Genomic DNA, 14,069 nt, shown 5'->3' on the forward strand with positions numbered 1-14,069 from the left:
AATGTTCCAGGCTGTTTGTACTGTTGGCCATAAAACCATAACTACGCATTGCAAATTAATTCAAGCACATTAATGAAGGTCCACTTTGAAATTAAAATGACACGACAATCAGTCTATTAATGTGAAAAATGTTCATCTACAGTTCAGTAAATCTCAATTCTTCCGGTATTTATTGGTTTTCTTTCAAATGCCTCGGTAATATCGTTAACAACTACCAATAAGCACTGACAAATCCAAGAGGTCGTTTTTCAACCAAGTTAAGTTTTGTTTTCCCACTGATTAGCGAGTTTGATTACGTGGTTATGTGGGTGGGTGAATGGTAGGGCAAACAAGTGGATAGATGATTTATTGAAGAAGTGGATGAAAATGCGAGTGAGTGACTGAGATCTTGTAGGGAACAATGGGAGAGCGGGAGCCTGGATGGGCAGCTGGATGTATGGGTGCATGCCTCAATGGATGGAAGGCCAACAACTGAGAGCACAGAGAGGCACAGGCGTGGGTCATGGACCGCAAGTAGTAACCCCCTACAGTGACGTACCAGGTGCTGAGAAGTTCTGCCAACAAAATAGCAGAAAGCAAGTCCTAACTACAATTAAAAGGCACCAAGGACGACTGTTAAAAAGGGGAACACTACAAAATGCTATTGTTGCCCTATGCCAACAGAAATTATACTTTGATGGTAGCCAGGACTGTTTGTGCCGTACAACAGCACATTCCAAGGTTCATCGGGAATAATGGAAGTGCACGCTTTCCTATGTCTGCAGGTACAGCATGGCAACAGTAGTGCAACCATCCTCCCCATCCATCATCTAGGCTGTCTACATGGGTCAGAGGGCAGGATGGATGAACATGAACCCTGAAGTAGGGCGAAGGAAAGGAGTGACAGGCAGGCTGCATACAGGACGGTCACCAAAAACGCTAAAAGGCTGCGCTTCAGAAGTCAGACATGCCAGGCTCAGGAGCCCTGCCCAGGCACCCTTTCTGAATTAAATACCTATATATGGGGCATGGCATGGCCAAGGAGGACACGTCAGTGTAGGTCATCTGGTACAAAATAACAGAAGGGAGGTAGAGTACAGAGATAGGATTCTTACTCCACGGGCACTGTTACATAAACAAAAGGAATCCTACTCACAGTGGACTGGGAGAGTGTAGACCACAGATGTGGGGACACTCAGTGTTTTGTAAAATACCCCTCACACACCAACAGGCCCCTTGGTGTCATGCTTCATCATTGGGGTCTTCGCACCCCTCTAACGGGATGCGGCGTGCTGCGACCTACGACTACGCGGGAGCACTGAAAGTATAGACGATGTGTGCTGTGTGTGGTGGAAGGTGTAGGGTATTTAAATGTGAGTGGTGGGATGTGGTGAAGGTTAAAAAGTACCTGGCTCGTAGGTAACAGGAAAAAACTTTATTCACAACCTCGGGCTGGTACTAATAAAAGTGCAGTTTGAGGTAGTTAGCTGTCTTAACTATGGACAGTACCTCTGGTGTGCGTCAACATGTTTCGGAGCTTATGCTCCTTCTTCAGGACGGGGGCACAACTTCCCCACCTTACTCACGTTTTTCTATAATGTGTAAATAACTAAAAGTGAAAGACTATTTACAGTGATATAATGGTAAACTAAGGCTATAATGTGCCTACAGCGGTATTAGTCCATGCAGTTGCATGACCTGAAAGAACAAAAATCAAAAAAGAAAATAAATTGGTTGCCCTGATTAGGGTGGCTCAAACAGGTGCAGTCACCTGGAGCACCAATGATGCATTGATCCTGTAAAGAAAAAAGACACACAACAAAGAAAACACACATGGAGTTAAAAGAAGCACTTTGGTCATACTCATTGTGTAAGGTTTTCTTGCTTCATGAGCATTTCAAGAACGTCGGGGTTTTGTTGCTTAATTCGCAATCTAGATGGACAAAAAATCGGTTTCAGTATTTTGTACTCACTGTTTGGGTGGGAAATGGTGTTTTTGTTTGTTTACCCAATACTCACAGACTCGGGCTGAAATTACCTCCGTGCTACCCCTTACGCTGCTCCGCTGGTAATGGCTGTGGGAGCTTGCCCCGTCATATTTATGCTTGAATTCCTTAATTGATTTGCTGGTCATAGGCGTGTCTGAATGGGATGTAGTTATGTATGGTGTTAATTGGCTTTGTGTTAGTGATGAGTGTATTGGTTAGTGGTATAGGATAGAGTTGTGTACTGTTTGTAGGTGATGGTGGATATGTGTGGTAGTTGGGATAGTAGGGTGTGTAGATGTTGTTTGGTTGGCTTTGTAGTGCATGCTGGTACATTAATCTGTGCATAGTGTTGTGCGTGGTCTACATTTAGTGTGAGTGTGTTGCTCTGTTTGTGGATGTGATGGTGTGGGCTGGGTATTGCTAAATGAGAGAAAGGGCAGCATTTCTGGCCCTAGTCCCGACCAGTCTCGACCAGGCTCACACAGGCTCAAACTGGCAACTGCCCTTGTCCTCTCTGCCCTTAGCCTCTAGGCCCAGATATATCGATCGGTCTCGAGGCCCTTCACACCGCATAAGGGTACACCCCAGGGGTGTCCTCTAGCCCCCATGATTTTTGCAATGATGTTGGAACCACTGGCTGCGTGGGTCTGGAAGGACCCATTAATCCAAGGTATTGACATTGGGGGTGAATGGGAAGATCGCATCTTTTAGTATGCGGATAACATACTGTTGGACGTCTGCAGGCCCAGGTAGACGATCCATAAAATCATCAATATACTCCGTCTCTTTGGTAGTTACTCAGGATATCAAATCAACTGGAACAAGTCGCTCCCTTTTAGTTTGACTGGTGAGGTCCCTCAGCTCACCTCGGAATGCAGGGCTCTGATACAACGGGACCAATTCAAATATCTTGGTATCTGGATCACCAAATCGGAGGCGAACTTCCTGAATCAAAACATACAGGCGCAACTAGCGAGACTGCGTAAGGATATCTCACAAATGGAGTAAATTGCCAAAATACCTCATGGGTAGGGCCGTGTTATTCAAAAAATGCCCCTCTCTAGGCTACTACACGTATTGCAAAATACCCCTTATGAGATACAGGAGAAATTCTTCTGGACTATTGAAGGGGAGTAGCGCAACCTATTGTTGGAAGGCGGTACTCCATGTATTATGCTGCACACGTTGCAGCGGGTGTCTATGAGGGAGGCTTGGCTGTCCCGAATATTCTGAACTACTACAGGGCGGTCAGACTCATCAATATTATTGGACGGGTGTGTGTGCCTCTCTCTGAACCAGCTTACTGGGCCGATTGATGTGCAATGGGAGTTGGAGGGTTCGCTTCAATTTTATATATAAAAAAACGAGTGAAGTCTTTACCTATACACACAGACTTTGGTGCGGGCATGGCACACCGTCACAAAGGTGCTGGGATGGGAATCACAACTGACCCAACAAACCCCGCTCTGGAGAAGTGATACCTTGAACGAAGTGGGAGGTCTTCGGGGCTTTTGCAGATGAAGTCTAATTGGCATAGACAGCTTTGGGGACATATGGAGAAGTGGGGCCATGCTGACCATTAGTGAACTTCAGACTGAATACCACATGACGGATGGGGAGCAATTCTGTTATCTACAATTAAGGCATGCTGTGCATTGTCATGTGCCAAAGGGGGAGATCTTGCCTGAGTTTTCCCCACTAGAAGACCGACTATTGCTGGATCCTATGGTAGATAAGGCAATCCCCCTTACATGACGGAAAATAATGAACAATCTTCCGGATCCCCTTGGCCAGCTCAGAGAGACATGGGAGGCTGATGTGGTACTACTGGAGGATGATGACTGGCAAGAGGCGATCGAATGCCCAAGGGAGGTGGCAATACGCACGAGGTCCAAACGAAACCAAATCAGAGTGTTACATAGAGCACACGCTCTAATACAAGCTGGGTAGATGTGACACGGGCCTATGCGCCCGGGGTTGTGGGGAAATGGGTACGCTCTTTCATATCATCTGGGCTTGCCCGAAAATTCAAAGATTCTGGTCTAGAATAATTGGAGTAATGTCTGAGGTAGCGGGCTTGCAGGTACAACAGGACGCAAGGTGGCATCTGCTTGGAGACTCGGGGAGGATAGATGGCCCACACACACTAAAACTTGGCTCCTGCTGGTAGCAGTGAAAGCGAAAAGAAACAAAGCAAGACTATGTGGGGCTAAAAATGCACCAAGGATGACTGACTGGAAAAAGGACCTGGATTGGTGCTGTCGGGCAGAGAAAACAGTATACAAAAGCAGGGGCTGCCCCAAGAAATGGGATAAAATCTGGAACTCATGGGAAACATACAGGGCCTGAAATGATGGAGGTTGGGGAGGAGGGACTAAATGGGAGGAGGGAAACTTGGATGACCCGGGCAATGCACCCACAAATTGAATCGATATGTGAAAAAGTATATAACTTACTCTTGTAATTGCACAAAAGGTTTTGCTTAATATCTATTGTCTGTACCGATGGATTGCGCATATGTTTTTAACGCCTTAACTGCGGCGGTTTTTATGCCGCAGTGCGGTGATCTAAAGGGTGGGTGGGGCTGCGCCGGGCGTTGGTCGTGCGCAGCACTGGGGAGGGAGAGCTCGCGACAGGCAACGGCTGATGGCAGCAGGGAAAGGGTTAACAAATAGAAGTAAAAAAAAATATATTGTAAGCTTTCTTCGTGTCTCTTTGCTGTTGATTGTGGGTTCGTATGAGTGAGAGAATGGAAGGTGATGGCAAGGTACTGCGATCCCTAAGAGGGTCTAGAGTGTTGTCTTCTGGGGTGCCAATTTACTTGTTTCGCTGGAAAGGTTAGGACAGCAAGGAAGGCACTATGAGCTAGTCTGGATGTGGAACTGTAGGTATTGATGTGGTATGGTGACTAAGTTCCTACAAACTGATGTTCTGTGGTCCCAGGCCCTTCGGTTTCTAAGCTGAATCCCTGCAACACCCTCACTTGGTATAAGAACACATTATTCACTGCCTCCATATCACAAATGCGTCAATCCACCATAGGTAAATGGCTGATTCTCTTAACATGTCATGTTTGCCATCTCATAAAGATACCAGATGCTGCAGCAGAGCAATCACAGAATTACTGTCCTATCAAAATCTCTGTGTATACTCAAGGAGAAGCAGAGAAGGAGAGCAGGAGGGAGAGAGAGACAGCGCGAGATAGAGAGATACTGCAAGTCAACTGGAGGAATTATCTTCTGTAAGGCTTTCTCTGGGTGATTTCTAACCTGAACTTTGCCCAGAACATAGAACATAACTCAATCTTCATAGAGTCACTGTTAAAGACTAATGAATATTTGACAAGAGTGACTCATGCCTCATAAATGTACTTGACGTATTTGCAGCACTTAGCACAGTTAGTCAATAGGTTCTCTTGAATATCCTGTCGAAAAGGTTAAGTATTAATGACACAGTCCTGAAATAATTCATTATACCTTGAAATCAGACTATAGTATGTGAATATCCAACCTTACGTAAGTTACCTTTGGGGTCCATCCGGGTTCCATTCTAAACCCCTAATCTAGCATTTAGGTTGAGCTTCTGAACATTTTATTTAAAACGCATTGATTTCTTTTTATGAAAAAGCTGAAAACACCCTGATGTATCTGAAGATGAATGACTAATAATAAAGCTGAAATTGAACTAACTTAAGACCAAATTCCCCTCCCCTAACCAAAATTCTCAGCTCTGCACCAATTGGCTATCCAGTTGAGTCTCACTGGTCTGACCTAAAAAACTGTAGACCTAAATCCTTGCATTTTGCTTTACTCTATATACTCCTAATACATTCTCATGTAACGAAATGACCGGTAATGTCTATCAGTAATTAATATTACTATGTAACATCTGTCCCCTCTTCTTTAATGCCGACCTAAAGCTAAACAGTAAAGGTTGTGGTATTCTCCAATATAGAATATTAAACTGCTCTACTAACTGGTGTCTCAAACCTTTGTCTTGCATCCTATAAAGCTACTCTACTCAGGTGCCTGACTGGTCTATAACACTGTTAAGGTTGACAGTATGATACCTTTTCTAGGATCCCTAAAGACCAAGTGACATACCTTCAAAAACGCTCTTTCTGGTGAATACTCAATCAAGCTGAAGATGGGTGAAGTTGTGCGGCTTCACACTGATGTCATTCAGCTCCAGAAGTGACGAGCGGTGCCAGATCTTATCACAATTGGAGCAACTCTGGTTTAGACTCTTAGCCGCATTTAAGACTATAATTAGCATCAGATCTTCCCCATCAAAACCCTGGTTCTCTGAAAGTCTGCGACTTCAGAAACAATCATGTCACAGGCTTCAAAGGAAATGGAGAGTTGAGTATGACCCTTAAGATAAGAAATGTTATATGTCCTCCCTAGCCCTCTATAAAGATCTGATCATTAAGGAGAAAACAAAATACTCTACAAATATGATTGATTCCGCAAATACCTCGTCCAAAGAGCTCTTCGCCACAGTTAAAAAGTTTACTAAACCTCTTGATAACAAGAACAATATCAGTCAGGACGTAAGAAATTCCCTACCTTCTTCTCTGAAAAAGTTAATGCAGTTTTTAACCTCTACTCCGCTTATCAGGCTACCTCCTTGGATTCTTGTAGTGCCGTCTACTTACATAGGCGGAGGAACCTCGGTTGATCCAATTAAACTCCCCAACCACCCTGCAACCACTCCCAACGGGCTACTATCGAATAAAGGCAAGAATTCTGGGACACTGTCTGCTGTCTGACCTCTTTCCCCAACACATGTTTCTTCCCTTATATCACACATGAAATCTGGCTCTCCTATGGATCCTGGTCCACCCAAAATAATAAGTCAAGCACCTGATATCATCTCAAAACATCTCACGTATATTTTCAATCAGATTTACAGCTCTGGCTACTTCCCCCTTGACTGCAAGCTGGTATCAATCCCCCACCTCCTAAAAAAAAAAAAAAGTTAGATGACCCTAGCCTGAATAACTACCACCCCATCTCCCGTCTTCCATTTCCAGCTAAAATTAATGAGTGGGAGATCAACTCTCAACTCACCAACTTCACTGAATATAATCATCATCTTCATGCAGCTCAGTTTGGCTTCAGAAGCTTCCCTAGTACAGAACTTGCCCTGCTCACTGTCACTGAGTAAATTCGACAAACCATTGACACAGGAGGAAACGCTGCCTTGATCTTATTTGACCTGTCGGCAGTCTTTGATACAGCCAACCATAAAATCTTGCTTGAGCGTCTTGCATCTATTAGTATCATGGATCAAGCGCTTTCCCTTGTGAAATCCTTCCTTACAGATATAAAGCAGTTTGTGGCATTTGAAAATTTCAAATCCCCCCCCTTTTCTTTCTCCCCCGTGGGATCTGCCCTGAGTCCAACCCTTGTTAATATATAGGTTGCTCCCCTGGCCAAACTTATTAGATCTTCTCCTACACAGATGATACTCGAATCATGGTCTAAGTGGCCAGCGATCTGGTTGAAACGGCCATTCGCTTTCATAATTGCATTCGCCAGGTCGGTGAATGAATGTGCCACAAATGCCTAATGCTTAACTCAGGTAAAACGTAGATATAGCTTTTTGGCAAGAATACCACTATGAATATTGGAGTGATAAATATATATTTTTTTATCATTTTTTTTAACATTGCTCATGGTATCATTCACATCAATACAATAGTCAAATAGCATGGGGTAAGATGTCTTCGCAAAATACAGTGTAGTGCTGAACGTAGACACAGGAAAGTTTGTCAATATTCATTAGTCTGGCACTAATCCGTCTCTCAATGCACTGTATTTCATCCACGGTCCCCAGAACTTTTTCCATTTCTTTACTCAGCCCCTGGACTTGTAGATAGTTTCTTTGGCTCGCTGGCACCAGTCTAGATTTTGCAGCCACTGGTCCAACTGCGGGGGCGCCTGCGCCCCCCAGCCACTTGCTATGTTCCTTTTTGCCACTCCTGCTGCCATTGCTAGCCAGATCTCGTTGTGTCTGGACCAGTCCGTGGCCCCTTTGATCATCAGTAATAACCACCTAGGCTCCAGCAGGACCGGGGTGCCCACCACTGCTGTCATTGTGTCCACTACTTTAGTCCCGAATGGTACAATCCCTGGGCAGTCCCATAAAATATGGTAGAATGTGCCTTCTTCCCTGCACCCCCTTGCCCAGAGGGCCGATTGACTCCTTCCCCAGGAATATAAGTGTGTTTGGGGGTAATAAACCAGGTGATGAATTTTTAACTGTACCAGTCTGAACCTGGCGCGAATAGCTATTTCGCAGGGACTCTGCAGCACATCCTGCCAGTCATCGTCCTCCAGGGCCCCTATGTCACCCTCCCATCTATCCCGCAGGGACTCTAGGGGATCGGGCATGTTGTTGATAAGTTTGCGATAAACTGTGGACGTGGGTTTTTCCACTATGGGATCAAGGTAGAAGGATCCTGCAATCATGAAATGAAAATAAAAATAAAAAGGAAAATTTACAAAAAAGGTTTGTGTAAGAATGGTCCCCCGGCAGTTTCCATTAACCCTCCTGCCTTCCAGGACACGCTACTCTACGTGAGAAAGGTACCCTCGAAGGCTACATTTCATGACTAGGTTCTGTGTTCCTTCTTAGGTCACACCATTCTTACACACAACTTTTTTGTATTTTTTCCTTTTTATTTTCATTTCATGACTGCAGGATCCTTCTACCTTGAATACGACCCTTTGGATACACTCTTATTGGTAAGCTGTGTGCCTCCTGGTGTTATAGTGCTCGCTAGTGTTCTTTCTGTTTAAAACCTGCATACATAGGTTCTTTTTCTTCTTTTCCACAGTGGTCTGGCCCGGAGGAGAATCCCCACGACTGCTAGGGATTCAAAACGCGTAGGCCCCTTTTCCCCTTGGTCTGCTTTCAGTTACCCTAGTGTTTAACTGTGTTACACCAGGATTGATAATTATACACCCACTTTTGTCAAAAATTTTGAAAAAGTTGACTTAATTGAACTGTAAGGAGTGTATTGTCTTGTTTTGACTTTTCTTCCAGTGTACAGCAGACTTGTTACTTCTCCCACTGGTGTATTAACCCCCCCAGTCCGTGAGAAGTATCTTAGTATGAATGTGGGAATGTTCGTGGTACGACTGTGATATGTCTGATTTATGACTGTATGGTTGAGATTTTATCTTGTTCTGTGTCCTTTTTTCATTATTTTCACAAACATTTTCCACTGACATCATGTACTAAGGTCAAATTCATTGTACCTTGCAATGTATTTTGTAGAACGAACAGCTATTAAATAGCATTTCCCAGTTTTGAATAGAAATCTTTATTTGGTTGATAAATTGACATATGAATTACAGTATCAGTATTGGCATTTCTCCTCTGTTTTGCGGTTTCTTTCACAGCAGACAGATTCTTCTGAACTGAAGGTTGATCAGAGGACAGATGCTCATGCCTAGGAGTTCTGGATATCACTCTCCTTGCAGCCCAATCCAGAGTCATAAGATGGCGTGTGCCCGGTTGATCTTGGTCTCATTCAGAACGCAAGACAAGAGGGGTAGAGGTGGGGTGGCATACAAGAGTCACGAGCTCCACTCAAGACTGAATGCATCTCTGAAGAAAGAGGCTTCTTGCGAACTCTAGCGCACAAACATTCTGACAATATGTGCTCTTGGCGGTGGCCAAAGTATTGAGGCAGGGTTTTACCAATTCTTTGGAAAAAGCCATGCGCCACCAGCGGGTGTAATTGCCATTGGTGATCCGCTAAGAGTCTGAGTTTGTCCATCCTGGTGTTTAGCAATCCCACCAGGTGGTTCATGACCAGAGAAATGCAATGATGAGTCAGCCACTTCCAGAGGTATATAGTCTTCTGGCACAGGACACACTACATCACCCTGCAGTGGTTGCAGTACCCCATGGCAGTGGTGTTGTCTGAAAGGACCTTTACTAGCCTCCACTGACAGATGGTAGGAAGGCCTTTCACACTCAGTAGATCAGATGCACCAACATCATACTGGTGTGGAGGCGGGCTTCCGCTGAGACCAGAGCCCTCTGAACTTCACCTCTTCTAAATGGCCTCCTCGGCCCAGTAGTGATGCATCTTTAATCACCGTCAGTTGAGGCTGAGGTAAAGACAAGAATCTGCCACTGGGTCAATCATGGTCTAGCAGCCATCCCTGCAGTCTCCCCTTTAATGTCGATGGAATCCAATAGGTTCTCCTGGTGCAGTGCCCACCAAGCCTTCAGATCCCGCTGCAGAGCCGGCATATGCCATTTGGCGTGGTCGACCATCACAATGCAGGAGGCCAACAGTCCCAGCAGCCTCAATGTCCTCTTTACTCAGATCCAGGACGAAGGCTTAACCATTGGGATCAGGGCGTGAATACCCTGGACTCTCCACTTTAGGGAGAAAGCAGGAAACTGCACCGAATCCAGGATGGCTTCGATGTACGAGAGCGGCTGCGAAGGAGCCAGGTCTGACTTTGGCACATTGATAGTAAACCTCAACAATGTTAGAAGCTCCACCATCATCTAGAGGTGGTCCACGGCTTACTGGGACAAGCCTTCCTTCAAAACCAGTCATCAAGGTAGGGGCAGAGTGGAACACCCAACAACCAAAGTTGTGCTGTGACCTCCACCATCACTTTTGTGAATGACTGAGGGGTACTGTTAAGGCCAAACGGAAGCTCCGTAAACTAAAAATGCTCCAAGGCTACTGTGAACGACAGAACACCTGTGGGCCAGCAGGGCCAAAATATGCGAATAAGTGCCCTACAGGTCCAAAGCTATCATCCACGCTACAAGATTCAGGGCAGACAGAACCTGGGCTAGGGTGAGCAGTTTGAATTTGTCCTCCTGCAGCAAAGCACTAAGAGGGCAAAGATCTAAAATAGGATGAAGGCCTCCATTCTTAATCAGCACAAGAAATGGCAAGAATAACACCTAGTTCTTACTACTGCAGCTCTATGGATCCTTTGGACATAAGAGCCTGCACTTCCTGCTGGAAAACAGACAAGCGCTCCTAGGTCAGCCACGTTGATGTATGTGGAAGGTGCGGCGGGGTGGAAAGAAATGGGAGGGTGTATCAGTAGGACAATTTGAATGACTCATGTGTATAAAGTGTTCATCATAGATGGTGAGTATGTTCCGAAAAGGACACACTAAAGTAGTCTTATAGTTGTGATCGCTGGAGAAGGTTTTTGTTGTGCTTGCGGGGGGGTTGTGCTGGCGATATTGGAAACTCATGGCATATCCACAAAATGGATGAAAATGTTGGGGAATAAGGTTGGCAGGGGCAGACAGCCTGTGGCACAACACTCTTTAAAACCTTCCAGGGCCTAGCCACTTTCTCATTAAAGAGGCAAGAGCCTATCAAATGGGATGTCCATTAAGGGTGTCAGGACATCCACCAATAAGCCGCTAGAACAAATTTTGCAGCATCCCTGCCGTCCTGTATGGTTTAGATTAAAGGCACCCAGAAGTCCTCAGGCAAGATTTGGCCTGTCATATCCCACCTAGCATGGCTGTTGCGACCCAGGAGGCAGCTGGTGGTGATGGAAAGTAAAATAAGACTGGCAGAAGATTACATGCATTTGCCAAAAGTCTCCATGCGTTTGGTCTCGTGGTCAAGAGGGAAAAGCATTAAGGTGCAGTCTGGTGGTGGACTGAGGAAGTCTGGACCATAGCCAGTCTGAGGCGATGAGCTACTTGCCTATTGACTGGGGGCCCAAAAGATGGTTTTGCCCAAGTGGGTATTTGTAAGGGTCGCTTTGAATGGTGGGAGTTTGGAAAGTAACTAGCGAAGCTGAAGAACTTCTCACAGGACGTTATTTTTACTGCTATGGTATGCAGTTGCAGGTCAAGGACCTCCTCAGCCCACTACACGACCAAGGCAAAAGAAGCACTATCATCTGTGGCAGGAGAAACAGGAGAAGAGCAAGTGTAGTGTCTGTGAAGCTGTCAAGACCACTGGCATCCAGTAATTCTGCGTACCAACTGTCCTCATCATCCCGTGGGACACATTTGTTGCCTTCATCATAGTCATTACTGAAAGTTAAAGCCAAAGACCTGCTATAAAATATGAGCTCTGCTGAATGGTAAAGGTAATACATTAGAGTCAGAAGGGTTGGCTCCGGTGGGATTGGAACACAGCCTCCATTGAGATCAAGATGAGGTTGGCTCAGAGTCAGAAACCAATATAAGGGTCTGATCCTCTTCTGGTGTTTGCAGCTTCAGCACCGGTGTTGGTGTTAAGGGAACCAGTGAAGGGAGTAGCATCAGAACGGAAGTAGGCATCGAAGCCATTGCAGAACCCAAATTGGGGTCAAGCAGTACAGGTAGTGCTGAAGGCAAACCAACTGGCGCAACCCGGACTGAAGTAGTCTGCGAATCCATGGAACCGAAGGCCCACCAGAGGGACCCAGAAGCGTGCCAAATTTGCCCAGCATGGCCTCTTTTGTTGTGACATCAGTGGCGGACGCAGAATGTCGGGTTATGATGACGACCAATTTCGGTAATATCTCTATGGGATTTCGGGAGCGAGACAGTTTTGCACGTTGTCAATCTAGCATTCTCTCTTGAGTTCGACAGTGAAGGTGAGCGGCCTATTATCGTCTTGAGTTCTTCAGCTTTTTCTTCGACTTACCTAAAACTTCGACCCTAACGAGGATCTGCCATGGAGATGACTTTGGGAACTGGACTTTCCTTTCACTTGGTTGTGCTATGGAGTCGCTCGATGTTTGGCTATGTGGAGTTTTGCATTATGGTCAAGTATGGCCTTTGGGTTCATCTGGGCACAGTAGTTGCAGGGTCTATAGTTGTGCTCTACCCTAGGTATACCTCATGAGGATCTGTCACAGACATTTGCTTTGCAGCAGTACCTGCAAGGTTTTAATCCTGTGTTTTTGGAGGGTGGCAAATGTCACTTGCACACTGGTAAAAAAGAGAATTTTGGGGAAAAATGCTGTAAGGGACAAGAGTATTAGAGCTTCAGATTACCTTTTGATAGTGTGCAAATAAAGCAACTGACATCATTGTACCAGTGTGGCGCTTATATGCGATCCTGCTCCTCACTTTCGGAAGGGAATGATGTTGGTGAGGAGCCATATGACACCACCTACTGAGGCACAAAAAGAGTACTGCTTTGGAGTTTCCAGATCTAGTGGGACATCTGTGGTTAGAAATATTAGAAGCACTTTCCAATGGAATCATGTAGCATCTATAAAATAGCCTATATTACCTACCAAGTGCTACACTTGAGCATCCTTAACTAGTGCAGAGGTATAAAATCTCTGGATGAGGGAGAAACATTAGAAGCAGTGCTCTTATGAGTTAAGGCTGCTATACTTCAGAAAGAGAGCTACTTTAAAACAGTCTTTGTGTCGGAATACTCGACAAAATGTAGAATTCCTTAACCAATCAGATCAAACTGGACACGTACTTGACCATTTCTGAGAAGGACCTCAAGAACTAACTACTAAGTGGCCCAACAGTCAGTTTATACTTTGTGGCATTTGACTCTCAGAGTGTGGCCCTCTTTTTTTCCTTCTCTGGCTACTATGATCATTCCACAACCCCTTTTACCTCCCCTTAACTACTCTATTTTTCCTGTTCTCTCACATCTATCTTACAACGTCTTATTTCTAAGATGATGCAAGTCTATTATACTTGTTCTTTTCACTCTTTTTTGTTGTAAACATGCTTTATTGCATAAAAACTCTTTCATGTACCCTACCATCCTGCAAGTATAATCCAAGCTATGTAAAAGCCAATAAAAAAAAAAAAAGAAAAAAGAATCCGCTTGCGTAAAGAAGTAGAATGTGTTCTCTATCCCAATAGGTCTAATCCCCATATGGGTCAAAAAACATCAGCCTAATGAACATAAATGCAACTCTTCAGTTATGCTAGATGTATTATACTTTTAATCTTCTAGTCATCGTCTTTGTCAACTATCGGAGGTGATGGAGGAATTGCAGAGGGTCGGATCAAGATAAAGGCAAAAAGGGCCATTCTGAGCAGCGTTCAGTAGCCCATCAGGGACACCATGTGGGCGGTGTAAAGATAGAAGGCTAAATACTAAGTCATCACTTATTGGGA

General features: G+C 44.9%; 1 protein-coding gene across 1 annotated transcript in view; it reads right to left on the reverse strand.

The window, feature by feature from the left end:
• The window catches only part of SPPL2A (signal peptide peptidase like 2A), a 311,837-nt gene that overhangs the window by 162,348 nt on the left and 135,420 nt on the right, over nucleotides 1-14,069 (reverse strand). The gene's annotated exons all lie outside the window — the stretch shown is intronic.

The sequence above is a fragment of the Lissotriton vulgaris genome, chromosome 2_1 (assembly GCF_964263255.1).
Source record: "Lissotriton vulgaris chromosome 2_1, aLisVul1.2, whole genome shotgun sequence".
Taxonomy (NCBI): domain Eukaryota; kingdom Metazoa; phylum Chordata; class Amphibia; order Caudata; family Salamandridae; genus Lissotriton; species Lissotriton vulgaris.